General features: G+C 49.8%; 1 long non-coding RNA gene across 1 annotated transcript; it reads right to left on the reverse strand.

Annotated features, from left to right (window-relative positions):
- Positions 1–5,588: 5,588 nt before the first annotated feature.
- On the reverse strand, positions 5,589–10,464 carry LOC109283838 (uncharacterized). The gene is made up of 3 exons (XR_009460492.1): positions 10,080–10,464; positions 8,613–8,694; positions 5,589–6,386 (listed from the first exon to the last, which is right to left on the reverse strand). It is a non-coding gene; the product is annotated as an uncharacterized LOC109283838 (long non-coding RNA).
- Between the last annotated feature and the right edge of the window lie 4,047 nt (positions 10,465–14,511).

A 14,511-nucleotide genomic window follows, 5' to 3' on the forward strand; every position in this document is an offset into this window, starting at 1 on the left:
ACATGTAGCTCTTCCCAGAATTATGTCTCTTATGGGTTTTTGTTTGCACAACAGGCTGTTCTGTCTTTTCACTACAGGTATTCTCCAGCTGCCCAATTCTGTTTGCTTCTTACAGTGAGCAAATAAGAGACTGAAGTTCCTAAAGATGTACATATATTCAAAAGGTCTTGAATCCAAAGACTACAGGGTCTTGACCACCCACCAACATATAAAGTCTTTATCATAAGTTAAAACTGGGAGGAAGGAAGGAGTAAAAGACACCAGCAGATATCCCTGGGCGGATAGTCTCTGCTTGCTTCCCACAGCCCAGGGATATTGTGGAAAACATGAAAGTAATGGAAAAGTGAAGAAAAAGGAGTCAAGTTCCTAGTTACACATGATTCACAAAGTAAACCCAGAGATTTCAAAGAAGAATCCATCATAATGTCAAAAACATTTCTGACCTATTGTGGTCTTTCAAATTCTTTGCAGCAGAAGAACTGCTCTATTTTTCCATATTTAAAATGTGAGCAAAAGCTAAGAGACGGAATTTTCCAAAGGGTGCCTTGAGTCTTAGAAGTTTGAGGACAAAGTTTTAAGCATTTGCAGGATCAGGGGCTTTATCTTTACTGGTTGATGGATAAAATGAGGGAATTCTTCTCTGCGCTGTTTGGTAGCTGTATGAAAGTATGTGCCTTAGGAAGACTGACAGTCTGTACATGAGGACTTTTGAATGGTTTAGTTCCCTGTTAGCCTTCACAAAGTTTGTGCAAGGATTTGGGCACCTAATGATTAAAAAAGGATACCTGGCTACTGCTTAATGTTGTATATGCATCTAAGCCTCTATTTTTCCCTGCCACAGGAGTTTAATTTAATCACAAGAAAGCCCTGAGGAGAGGACTTTGTCTTTGTGTCAGCATTATCCTACAGGATGTCTTGGGCCTCCTCTATTCTGAGACTGCTAGGGCCAGCTCAGTCTCCTGTAGCATATTAGAGCAGCTGTAGTTGTACCCTGGCACCTGCAAGTTTCCTCAATTGGACAGTGAAGATTACTGGAGCGTAGGAATGCTCTTTTCTTCCCTCCTGCAGGCAGGAACAGTGCCATTTCCCTAAGGTTTACAGCCTCAGTGGTAATCCCCACTGGGGACCACAATTGCTCTGCGGGCTTTTTGCATTGGTTACACTTGCATAGAGGGGCCTAGGGCAACTGTGACTCAGGCCTTAAATATAGTAAGGGCTACAACCAGAGATTTTAAAATCAATTCTGGCATGTAGGGCTGCCATCTGAAGGTAACTAAATTGGTTTGGATGAATTAAAAAAAATGTGGGCAACTAAGTATAGCTCTGGTTAAGGTCAGCCTAGTATCATAATTAAAGATGGTTGACATTCTGTGGTAGTCGCAACAGTCCAGGACTAATTTTGTACTCCTATTTTGATTTTTTTTACTTCTAAGTACAGAGTTATTTTCAACTAGTCTGGCTATGAAAAAGACAGCAAAACAGATCAGCATTTTTTTTCTGTAGCAGTGATTTTATATAACCATAAACAATGTTCTCTGTGCTGCTGTTCAACAAGAAGGGGTGCATGGGGCCATGTTTGTATCCTAGAAGGGATGGGACATTAGGGCCAGCATGTGGTAGGCAGGAGAGGCAAGACTAAAGGACAGAGACACATGAGGAGGAGACAGAGGCAAGTCAGAAATTCCTCCCCCCCCCCCCCCCCCTACACACACACATACAAAAAAGCACATAACAGAAATTGTAAGGACATGGACACATGGCATATTTACATTGGTGTTAAAAGGGAACAGACACAGGGTGTGTCTACATGAGATACTAACTGTGCAGTAGCTTAATAACACTGAGCAGTAGCATGTCACAGCATGGACAGTGCTAATACGCTACTGCAAGGGCGGGCAGTTATTTTGGGTGGAGGGCTGCTTACCAAGTTTTGGCAAGCTGTTGAGGTCTGCATGGGTAGCCCTGCCCCTTGACAGGTGCCCTGCCCCCTGGTCACTACTTTGTGCCTGAAAGTCCCACCCATACCCTCTGACCTTCGCCACCAGAAGTCCCTCCCCTTGCCCCTGGAAGTACGCCTTTGGGGAAGAAGGTTTGCCAACTTAGAGCAGGGGGAAAAAAAGGCTATATACTAAAAATCAAAAACCCATAATAATATATTTTTAATTTAATTCAAAATATATTTTTGTCCTGATTTGTGTGTGTTTGTGCTGTATATGTAGAAGTGATTGTATAATAGGCAGTGTTCCTCATTCTCAGTTTTTATTAAAAAAAAAAAAATCTGGGAATTTTTCAGGGTTTACCTTCGAAACATAAAAACTGGGATGAAATCTAGGTAAAAGGGGAAAAAATCAGTTTAAATCAGCAGTGAGGGAGGGAGGGAGTAAGGCTGGGATTAGGGGAAGGGTGTGGCATGGCTCGTCAGCCGCTCTTGGAGCTGCAGCAGGGAGCAAAGCAGCAGGAACTGTCAGTGGGTGCAGGGCACAGGGTGGGGTGGCAGGGCCGAAGCCGGAGCCTCCAGGGTGTAGTTTGGACCCGCCTGCCCCAGGAGCGATTCCCACGCCCCAGCCTGGCCCGGCCTGGTCTGCCCTGCCCCACCTGGGGTCAGAGCCAGGAGCCCTGCACCCCCAGGCAGCAGCTCCAGCCACCCTCCCCCGGCCACCGCTACCCCCAACCCCTGCATCCGACTGGAAACCTGTGCCTCGGGTAACTGGCACAGTGGCACTTTTAGCTTACCGGCACCACCCAGTTTTCAGTTCAAATCCCTGTTAACTGGCATGAGTGGGGAATGAGCCTTTCCCCACTCGTGCTGGTTAACAGGGATTTGAACTGAAAAATGGGTGTAAATCAGTAAAAAACAAATGACTTATAAAGAATCGGAGAATTTATCAATGAAAATGGGTAAAAACCAAGAATGCGGAACACTAGTAATAGGTCAAAATGCAGTCTTACTCTTGTATATTGTGTGGGGTGTTCAGGGGTATTGGGGGTGTGGGTGGATGTGGGGTTTGTGGGGAGGTATGTGTGTATGGGGAGTTTGTGGATGTGTGTGGGGGTATGGTGTGTGTGGGGTGTGTGATGTGGGGGAGGGTGTGGCTGTGGGTTTTGTGGGAAGGGTTTGAGGGTATGTGGGGTATTCATGGGAACCCCCCCTGCACATGTCCCCCTGAGCTGGTCAGCACCCACCCCCAGCCCACAACAGCCCAAAGCCCGAGCATCCTGCGGTGCCTCCCCGCCACCACCAACAGCGCGCAGCCCCAGTGCACACCGCATCTGTTCTGCACTGCCTGGCCAGGTGAGTCCTGGGCATGCAGTGGTCATGGCAGGGACCAGCATGTGCAGCCACGACGCTGTGTGCCCTGCACTGGCTCCAGGCTGCCCTGCGACTACTCCACACTGTTACTGCTGCCACGCTGGGCAGCCGAGAGGCGGCAGCAATGGAGCCACAGGGTGGCCCAGCATGGTGCAAGTTCCAGGTGGCCGCACCAAAAACTGCCCGGCGGCAGCGAGGTGGAGGAGCTGCTTTTCCCCGCACCAAGCAGCAGTTTCTGCCCAGCCTGGACAGGCGAGCCCAGGACTGGCACTGGGGCGCAGGCTCAGCAGCGGTGGCATGGGACAGAACCTGTTGCTCTGCATGGAGTAAAAGTGGCCTCTCCCCCTCCTGCTGCCAGCACTTCCTGGTGCAGCTGCTCAGAGCCCAGGTGGGGCTGCCCTGTATTTGCTCTGTGCTGCCACCACTGCCCCGCAGGGCAGCCCTGTGCGGGCTTCAGGAAGCTGCACCAGGAAGTGCCAGCAGTGGGAGAGGGAGGGGCCGCTTTCCTCCCACACTGAGCAGCAGTGTGTCCTGCACTGCCGCTGTTCAGCCCAGATGGGCTAGCAGGGTCAGGGCTATGAATGCTGATTCCCACCTGTACCATGGGCCTGGGGCAGGGGAGACGGGGAGCGAGCAGCCACAAGGGAGCGCGGGGCCTGTGCCGGTGCCCCAGGGCCAGCACCAGCGGGGCATAGAGTGGGGCGGCAAAAGCGTGGGGTCCCGGCCAGCAGGGGCTCTATACAGCCAGGCCAGCTCCCCTCTCTCCCTGCTGGCACAGCCTAGCCCAGCTCCATAGACCACTGCTAGCCCATGCCTGGTGCTCCTTCTCCTCTGTGCTCCCACATGCCCACTTGCTTCCTTTCCACCTCACACTGCCACTTTCCCCATTTTCCTGCCTGCCCACCAGCCACTCCTGTCCCAGACAGGAGGCTGTCACTTGTAGCAGCACATACAGCACAGCCACCTGGTGTAGTTGTATGTGCATCTGCTCTTGGATTTCAGTGAAATTTTCAACTGGTGCATATGCAGACATAACTGAAGCTTGTGTGAATATATTGTTTGTCTAGGGAACAGAAAGAATAACCCAGCAGAGAAAATGCGAGTGGAAAAAATGCTACCATCTGCCACAGCTCTGTCCCCAGTATGCATCACTGGGCTCCCACTGTATCTAGGTGTGTGTCAAGGACTGCTGTCACCCTGTTGCCCTGTGTGCCTGTTTCCACAGCCTACATGGGTGCTTCTCAACCTCATTAGAATTAAACACCCCCTCAGACAATGCTGGCTTTTGGCTTTCACTCATTTTTTTTGACCATGGAAAAAATACCGGAGCAAGTCTTGTGTTGCCAAAAGCTCAGTGAGCCCAGAGCAGAGCAAGAGGCTTTTCTGGCCATGGATTCCCATCACGGGGACCCCCTCTCCCCCACACATGTTCCCTTTTAAGCTGGAAAGAAATCAGTTCTAGAGCTGTTCTATGTTTTCAGTCACTATGGTTGTAACTGGGTGGCTCTCTTCCTAGCTGGACAGTCATTTTTAATCCTGTTAGCATTACTTTGCATGTGTGGCCCCTCTAAATGTACTGCCAGACTCACTACTTAATGGTGCAATCACTACTTTTCACTTGTGGCCCCTCTTACTTTGCACTGTGGCCAGTCTAAGTTTATTGCACCATTAACCAGTCAACTGCATGATATATATAATGTATGACAGGGGCAAGAAAGGCCAGAGCTCCCCACCATGTGCCTCAGGGGGTGGCAGAGCCTCTGCAATGGCTCTAACATCACATGACAGCCCACCTGCTCTGATGGAAGGTGCCACCCTGGCCACAGGTAGTGCATGCTGAAGGGAGGGGAGGGAGCCATGGCCCGAGCCCTAGCCTTGGCATGCAACGTGGACCTTGCAGCCTTGGGCACTAGGAGAGGAATGGGGAGGAGCAGATGCTCACACAAAAACCCCATTCTACCTCCCAACCAGGGAGTGGCAAGAACTGGAGATCACATGGGGTGCTGGAGGCCACCGCCACCAACTTAGGCAATGCGGGTTGTGGGAGAAATGTTGGGACCCGAGTGAAGCTGCAGAGGGGTGGTGGGAGGCGTTAACGAAGAGATCCGGCCTTCCCCTCGTTGTTGCCCACTCCACCTTCCAGAGCAAACCCCTGGTGGGTGCTGCCCACTGTTACTCTGCTCCCATATGCCCCCTCGGCCATAGTCTGCTTAGCAGAGGTGGGTTGTTTCATGCGCAGAGCTCTGTGCAGTAATAAAGTGACTCCATTTGGACTCCATTTGCAACAACTTGGATCTTTATTAGAAGTGCTGTGTGCTCTGTGCTGCTGCTTGCAGTCACGAAGTACAGTGAGTGCTTGGAGCTATTCTGAAATTCTCTAAGCACATGGAGCTACCTGGTATCACCCTCTGAAATCATCTCTGTTACAACTTCTATTCCAGGTACAATCCACTGTATCTTTAAAGCTTCCACAAGATTCACCATTGTACCTGGGATAAGTTTGGCAGTAGAGGTGTGTACAGAACTGCTCCATACATGTTTCACAGTACTGTAATTTAGATCACTTTTTATAGCACTATAAAGTTACAGCACTTTTTAAACATGACAGAAGTATGGTGGTGAGTGGTCAGAAATTTGACCAGTGTACAGAAGTTATTTAAAGTGCTGTAGGTTACTTAAGTTCTGTAAAATACAGCATTTCAGAATTTAATACCTCATTTAACAAGGGTTAAAGCACTATACCCATTTAAAGTGTTGTAAGCTGTGCACTTCTGTTTAAAAAATCAAGGCAATAAAGTGCTTTAAACAGTGAAAAAAAACAATTTCTGTGCACACCTTAGGTTTCTCCAAGAATGGAGTTCAGAATTAATAGCTGCACACACATAAAGCACTATCTATTTAAGCTTGCCAAGCCAGTTTCACAGACTTCTTGGGTTGATCTTAGATTTGTTACAATGACATAACTTTGAAGACTCCTCTTGAGAATCACTATTTAGTTTACATCACTCTTCATCCTCCTGTTTAAGCTTTTTGAAGTCTAGATCTTTTAAGCTTCAGGTGCCTTCCCAGTTAGTCTCTAGAAGATACAGGGGAGAAATATTAAGGGCATTAGGAGTCAGTCAGAATATCATTTTGATTTCTATCAAATTAAACTGGAGTTTTCATTGATTAGTCAAGTATTAAACCATTGTTTGGCATCTCACCCAGAAGTGCTATTTCCAGCTTATTACATCTAGTTTGCTTGAGGTTTTCCAGGAAATGAGTCTGCCAATTGTTAAAGGAACTATTTTCCAAATTAGGTTTGATTACACTGTACTGCCATGACTGTATCCTTGATTTTACCTATAACTTTTTTTTTGTCACAGCAATATAGGAATGAGAAGGCTCTGACTTTTTGAAGTGCTGCAAGGCCAAAAGTCTAAAAAAAGCTTAGAATGGATCTGTTGATTCTTGACCCGAGAAGATCAGATGTTTAGAGGTCATTCATATTAGGTGAATCGTGACTAGTTCAAATTAGTGACAGGGTCCTGTTTTCCAACATCCATCTTTCAAGTCTTTATTATTGAATAGGTAAGTTAGTCATTTTACTTTCAGTAAAAACCACATATGTCTCTGTGGCAGGGCACTGGTTGTGCTGGCCACTTTAAGGGCCAGAAGGCAGCAGCCGGCAGGTGCCCGATGAGGGTGCCCATTTTGAATCAGGGACTGCCCATATAAACAGGGCAGTTCTGACGTTGGAGGCTAGGCAACAACAGTGCCCGGCCAGAGGGCTGCTGGGGTCATCTGGAGGTAAGGGAGGAGCTGTAGGGGATGGTAAGGAGGCTCCTGGTCCTGGGCATGACCTAAAACTGCACCCTGCCGGGAGTGGGTGGCCTGGTGGGGCTCACAGTGGCGTGGCAGCCCCCAGGAAATGCCAGGCCAGGTACCACCCTGGTGAAAGGTGGGTCAGGGTGCCTTAACCCTTAGCCCCCACAACCAGGTGGGTTACCCCTTTGTTTGGAGGGTGGACCCTTGGAGAGAGAAAAAGGGCCATAGACTCAACACCTGTCTGGACTTCCCCTGATTGGTCCATGCTGGGGCCAGGACAGGAAGGGTCGAAGGGCTGGGGGCCCACCGCGAAGAATGCCCAAGAGCTGCGGGCCTGGGGCTCCGACTGGCCTGGTGGTGGGCCAGGGCTAGTAGCCAAAGGTCCCGGTGGGGGGATCACACCCAAAGGGGAAGTCGCTCAGGGAGCTATGCTGCCTAATATGAAGGCAGATGAGACTGCCTGAGGAGAGGATTCTAGGTTGGGGTTCAGTCAGGAGGATTCTGGGGCCCAGTGTGTATGAGAACAACTAGATGCCATCTGCAAGGCTTGGGCTGCAGTGTAGGGGAGGAATGGTGCTGCAAATAGCGCCCCCTGGCATCAGGGCAGGAAATGGGCAGCCTCCTGCTTGATTAACATCTACTAATTAATTATACCAACAAGGTGTGGTGAGTGAGAAGGCAGGCAGTTAGCCCAGGAACAGGTGGGCAGATCACAGAGGGATCAGCCCCAGAGTAGGCCCCCTGTTACAGTCTCCTAGAACACACACACAAGCAAAAATTAAAAAAATGAGGATAACCTCCTTATGGTCAGTCTGGTTTTTGACACAATATGAAAGTAGGCATCACTACCCAAAACCAATGATTCAGTAGACATTCCACATTTCTAATATAGATTAGAAAAACAAACCCTCCCCAGTCCCTTTTACTTCATAGTTTCATAGTAGTTTGGGGTCAGAAGGGACCTAAATAGATCATCTAGTCTAACCCCCTGCCACTGGCCAGAGCACACGCTGGGATCACACGACCCCAGACAGGTGTTCATCCAACCTCTTTTTTAATTTACCCAAGGTAGGAGCAAGGATCACTTTCCTAGGAAGTTGGTTCCAGATCCTAGCCCCCACTAACAGTGAAATAGTGCCTCCTAATCTCTAACCTGAACCTATTCTCCAGCAGCTTCTGGCCATTGTTCCTCATCACCCCAGGTGCTGCTGGGGGGAATAGGGCCCTTCCTATTTGCTGCTGATTTCCCCTAACGAATTTGTAGGCAGTCACCAAGTCCCCCACCTCATCCTCCATTTGCTGAGGCTGAACAGGTTACCTCAGTCATGTTTGTCATATACTGCACATGCTCTGCAACTAACATCACTTCATCATTTTCTTCTTTTAAATGGAAAATTTCTTTGTGGAGCTGGAGAAAGGCAGGTTTAAAAGCATTTCAGTAGGACAGTAGTCAAAACTTGGTAATAGAAATAACTGTGAAGAGTGAATTAACTACCTTTTCATTTTCTTGAACTACTTCATACAGAGCCTTCCTCCTTTCTTCAGCCACTTCCTTCCAGTACTGAGATGGGGAACTTCTGCAGTAAGAGTTTGATATGAGGTGTTGTGTGACAAGGACTTGAATTCAAGAGGGCCAATTCCTACAGCTTTGAAAATATCTAGAAGTTTGGGGCATTTCAGTTGCTTGTTACTAGACATTCCATTGTAACCTGCTAAAAAGCAGTTGCGCACATGCTTACTGTCAGTAGAGCTCATACTTACTAACAGCTGTAAATATGAGCACATATGTATGAGCTCTGTTTAAAAAAATAAAAAAGGGGGGGAGGGCGAAGAGGGGGGAAAGTCGAGCATCTTGAACAACTGGACAAGCTCTTGGGTTGTACTGATTTGCTTTTTGATTCATAGATTCATAGATGTTAGGGTCGGAAGGGACCTCAATAGATCATCGAGTCCGACCCCCTGCATAAGCAGGAAAGAGTGCTGGGTCTAGATGACCCCAGCTAGATACTCATCTAACCTCCTCTTGAAGACCCCCAGGGTAGGGGAGAGCACCACCTCCCTTGGGAGCCCGTTCCAGACCTTGGCCACTCGAACTGTGAAGAAGTTCTTCCTAATGTCCAATCTAAATCTGCTCTCTGCTAGCTTGTGGCCATTGTTTCTTGTAACCCCCGGGGGCGCCTTGGTGAACAAATACTCACCAATTCCCTTCTGTGCCCCCGTGATGAACTTAAAGGCAGCCACAAGGTCGCCTCTCAACCTTCTCTTGCGGAGGCTAAAAAGGTCCAGTTTCTCTAGTCTCTCCTCGTAGGGCTTGGTCTGCAGGCCCTTGACCATACGAGTTGCCCTTCTCTGGACCCTCTCCAGGTTATCCGCATCCTTCTTGAAGTGTGGCGCCCAGAATTGCACGCAGTACTCAAACTGCGGTCTGACCAGCGCCCTATAGAGGGGAAGTATCACCTCCCTGGACCTATTCGTCATGCATCTGCTGATGCATGATAAAGTGCCATTGGCTTTTCTGATGGCTTCGTCACACTGCCAGCTCATGTTCATCTTGGAGTCCACTAGGACTCCAAGATCCCTTTCCACCTCTGTGCCACCCAGCAGGTCATTCCCTAGGCTGTAGGTGTGCTGGACATTTTTCCTCCCTAGGTGCAGCACTTTGCATTTCTCCTTGTTGAACTGCATCCTGTTGTTTTCTGCCCACTTGTCCAACCTATCCAGGTCTGCCTGCAGCTGTTCCCTGCCCTCCGGCGTGTCCACTTCTCCCCATAGCTTTGTGTCATCTGCAAACTTGGACAGAGTACATTTGACTCCCTCGTCCAAGTCGCTGATGAAGACATTGAAGAGTATCGGTCCAAGGACCGAGCCCTGTGGGACCCCACTGCCCACACCCTTCCAGGTCGAGACCGACCCATCCACCATGACTCTTTGGGTGCGACCCTCTAGCCAATTCGCCACTCACCGGACTGTGCAGTCATCCACATCACAGCCTCTTAGCTTGTTCACCAGTATGGGGTGGGATACCGTATCGAAGGCCTTCCTGAAGTCTAAGTATACGACATCCACCCCTCCTCCTGTGTCCAGGCGTTTCGTAACCTGGTCATAGAAAGAGACTAGACTTTTGGTTCCAGTAATGTAGAGAACTTTCTGGTGCCTCTAGGAGTAAGGAAATAAGGATTACAAGGTGATTCCATTTGCAAGGCACTTAGTCATAGGGCAACTATATGGGAGAAAGAGAATATCCCAGATATTCCACCCCCTTTCCCCCAGTCACTGGTGTTGCTGCAGGCAGAGACAGTTGCAGGGTGGTTTAATAACTTAAACTGTTATTAAATGTTGGCTAATAGCAACAGTATGTAACAATACAAAGTCCACATTTGGCTTTGGCAGCAATAAAATGAGAAAAAGTCATGGAGCTGAAGTTTCCACTAGCAACAGCATATTGCTTTTTGCACGCCAAACAAGAATGACACTTAGCTTTTACCATTAGCCTTTACTTTTCCCTTTTACCACAGCTTGAGTGACATCATTTAGATTCTCGTTTTCTTTGTTCTCTTTTGACCATTCCCTCAGTTTTGCAACTCTTTGAAACTTTGCAATGCCCAGATAACTTCCTTTTGATTGAGAATTTGTCAGGCTGTGATGCAGAAGCAGCTGATCTTGAGATACTATTTTTATTTAACATTTTTAAAATCTTGTGAACTTGCTTACATTATAGCAACAAGGAATGTCTTCTTCATTTGTATATCTGTCAGGAACAGGGACTTGATCTGATAAGCAAGTGGCTCTTCTGAAGTGCTTTCAAACCACTTGAAGCAATCACGCTAAATTTAATATTTATTACCCCAGAACTATGAAGGACAAACACAATTTAAACTACCTATCACTTAATGGACCGCATAATGGAGCATATGCAATTTATGCTATCCCCCAATATAGGTTATAGTTCAACATTATGCATAATTAACCCCACAATATTTGGTTTATGATATAGATTAAGTGCACCTTCTAATCTAATCCATATCTGATTGCCTCTGCCAACAAGGCAGCCTTGCTGCTGAAGGCTGAATCACTGTATGAGTGTGCCTTTGGGCTGTGCTATGCAGGCTGCCTGCATACATAGTACTTCTAGGAAAACATGAAGCTGAAGTTGGTTCCTTATTCCCGGTTCCTTTTTCAAAGCTACTCTATAACCAATAAAAGCTTGTTATTAATGAATCACACATCCTAAACAGAAAATTTTATGTATATGTACTACTTTAATATGTAAAATTATATCCCGCATCAAGTACAGAGCCCTAAATGAAGGTCAGATTAGGATGGGATTACGGGGCAAAATACTTCTTGGACCATCCCAAACTTCCTGTCAATGCCACTGGGGGACTGTCCCAAAGAACCCTGACCACAGTCCTGCTGGCAAAAGGGGGCTTATTCAGTGGCTGTCTCCGAGCACAGAGCAGCAGCAGCTGGGCCAGGCAGGCCCCGCTGGGTAGACCCTGCTGCGGTGCGAGCAGACCCTCTGTGCTTGGAGCAAGCCCCCTCCTGGCAGGAAGGATTTATTCAGCTGCTGGTCGTGGTATCTGCCAGGCCAGGCTGCAGCTGAAGCTTGTGGGGGTGGAATAATGGGGGCTGAATAAGCCCCCTCAGTATCTTGCCCCGGCACAGAAGAGCTGCAGAGGCTGGCACTGCCAGTGCCCGACAGGCTGGAGCCCATCACTGCTTCCCAGCGGGGCTGCGCTGTTGGGCCGACAGAGCGGTTGTGGAGTACAGCAGTGCTGTGGGGGCTTGGAGGGCTTTCTGGTTTGCTCCACACCCCAGTGCTGCCACACGCAGCCTGAGCCCACAGCACAGCCCCTCACCGGGAAGGGGCTTGCTCTCCCCCACAGTGTGACAGGGGCTGCTGCCCCCAATAAGGGCTCTGCCTCTCCTGCTGCAGCAGCGGGGAGGGGGCACGGCCAGGCAGGGCCCCTGGTGGGGCAGGGATGGGGTTATTTCTCCGGCCTCCGGTGGAGGGGACAGCCTATTCCGGGCAGGGAGCCACCCTGCTGCCAGTGGGGTAGAGGGGAAATGAACTCTGCTCCCTGCGCTGCTCTGCATCAGGGTCTCTGGTGCCCCTGTGCTGCAGCAGCGAGAGGGGAGTGCGGGCAGACATAGCTCAGGTCCCTGCCAGTGGCAAAGGGAGCAGGGAATTAAGCCCGTCTCTGGCCGGTTCAGCCTGGATTCACCCCCCCCAGCACAGCTTCCCTGCACCAGAGGGCCAGCTCTAGCGCCCCCTGCGCCTGGCATGGGCAACTGCAGGCATGTGCCCACATTGCCTCAGTGCAGAGAGCATGTTTGTCCTGTTACAAACTGGTTCAGCCTAGGCAGGATAGATTAACCTGCCAAGGTCGAATCAGTTCAGGCTCCAGCTTTTTGAATGTCTGTCCGTAGCCACAGAGAGGAACCCCTGCAGACCCTGCAGCACCTGGGGGTGGGGGTAAAGGGGTCTCTGGGTCTCCAGCCACTGGAGAAAGCCCTGAGGGGGGAGGTCTTGTTCTCTCTCCCTTCCCCAAGGGCCCTGCTCCATCTCAGTGATACGTGATTGAGGATGGGCTCATAGTACATGCACCCTGCTGAGACTAGACCCCGCTCCCCCACTCCCGACTCTGCCTCCAGCCAGTCAGCGGGGCCAAGAGGGAATGCCCCACGTGCCTCTTCCCCCTTTCCTCCCTTGCCACTTGAGACCTGACCCCCGTAGGACAAAACGCATGACTGAAGTGTCCATGGAACCATCACTTGTGCGCGCTTTGCCTGCAAAGACATCACCCTCTGCGCCAGAACAGCCTGTTACTCCAATGTGTTGGGCCATGTTCATAGATTCATAGATGCTAGGGTCGGAAGAGACCTCAACAGATCATTGAGTCTGACCCCTGCCTAGGCAGGAAAGAGTGCTGAGGTCAAACGATGCCAGCCAGATGCCTATCCAGGCTTCTCTTAAAGACCCCCAAGGTAGGAGAGAGCACTGCCTCCCTTGGAAGCCCATGCCAAATGCTGGTTACCTTACCATGAAGAAGTTCTTCCTGATATCTAGCCTAAATCTACTCTCTGTCAGTTTGTGACCATTGTTTCTCGTTACCCCAAGAGGCGCCCTGGTGAATGAAACATCTCCAGTTCCTTGCTGCACCCCTTAATGAATTTGTAGGCAGCCACAAGATCACCTCTCAGCCTTCTTTTGCAGAGGCTGAAGAGGTCCAGGTCCCTTAGTCTCTCCTCATAGAGCTTGACCTGCAAATCCTTAACCATATAAGTGGCCCTCCTCTGGACCCTCTCGAGTCCATTAACATCCTTCTTGAAATATGGCACTCAAAACTGGATGCAGTACTCCAACTGCCGTCTAACCAGTGCCGCACAAAGGGGAAGTATCACCTCCTTGGATCTATTTTTCATGCATCTCCTGATGCATGATAAAGTGCAGTTAGCTTTGCTGATGATTCATCACACTGATGACTCATGTTCATCTTGAAGTCCACTATGACTCTGAGATCCCTTTCTGCTTCTGTGCTGCTGAGAGGGTCACTTCCCAGCCAGTAGGTGTGCTGGATATTTTTGCGCCCTATGTGCAGCACTCTGCATTTGTTCTTGTTGTACTGCATCCTATTGAGTTCTGCCCACTTTTCCAACCTGTCCAGGTCTGCCTGCAATTGTTCCCTACCCTCCGGAGTGTGCACGTCACTCCACAATTTAGCGTTGTGCCAGAGCATGATGTCACACTGATCCAGTGCTACTGCATGACGCCTATGCTAGCGTGGGACGCCACACTTACCATGGCTGCCAGAAGGAGCTCATGCAGTGTTTCCCTCCAAGACCAACCAGTCATAGGCCAGCTTGCCCTGCATGGACCATGCCATGGGGCTCTCCTCGCGTGAGGCCCATCACGTGGCCCTTGCCACATGGCTTGCATTTCCTTTCACTGACAGAAGGGACTAACGGTGTGTTTCCTTCCAAAGCTGATCAATCGTAGGCCAGCTGCTTGCCCAATAGCACTGCACTCCCGCATCACATGAGCTGCATTACATGACCACGCTCCCTATGCTTTTCCTTTCACTGCGGGAGGAGCTAATGGAGCACTTCCTTCCAAGACTAACCAATCACAGGGGCTGGCTTGCCCAAACTTGGGGGAGAGGGGGGCAGAGTACAGTCTCAGGATAGTCCATGAGGAGAGTTGGGATGGGTGCTAGAGGGGCTGAGGCTGCATTGGGGTTTTGCTGGCTAGGGATGGGCAAACCCATGCAGGTGCTAACGGGGCCCTTGGAGGGGCACGTGAGAACCTGCGGCTGCCACGGGAGAAGCTTCGGCTCATGCCTGGGGCTGCCTTTGGTGGCCCTCACCTGGGCCCGGCCACCAGCTGGTGCCAG

The sequence above is a fragment of the Alligator mississippiensis genome, chromosome 3 (assembly GCF_030867095.1).
Source record: "Alligator mississippiensis isolate rAllMis1 chromosome 3, rAllMis1, whole genome shotgun sequence".
Taxonomy (NCBI): domain Eukaryota; kingdom Metazoa; phylum Chordata; order Crocodylia; family Alligatoridae; genus Alligator; species Alligator mississippiensis.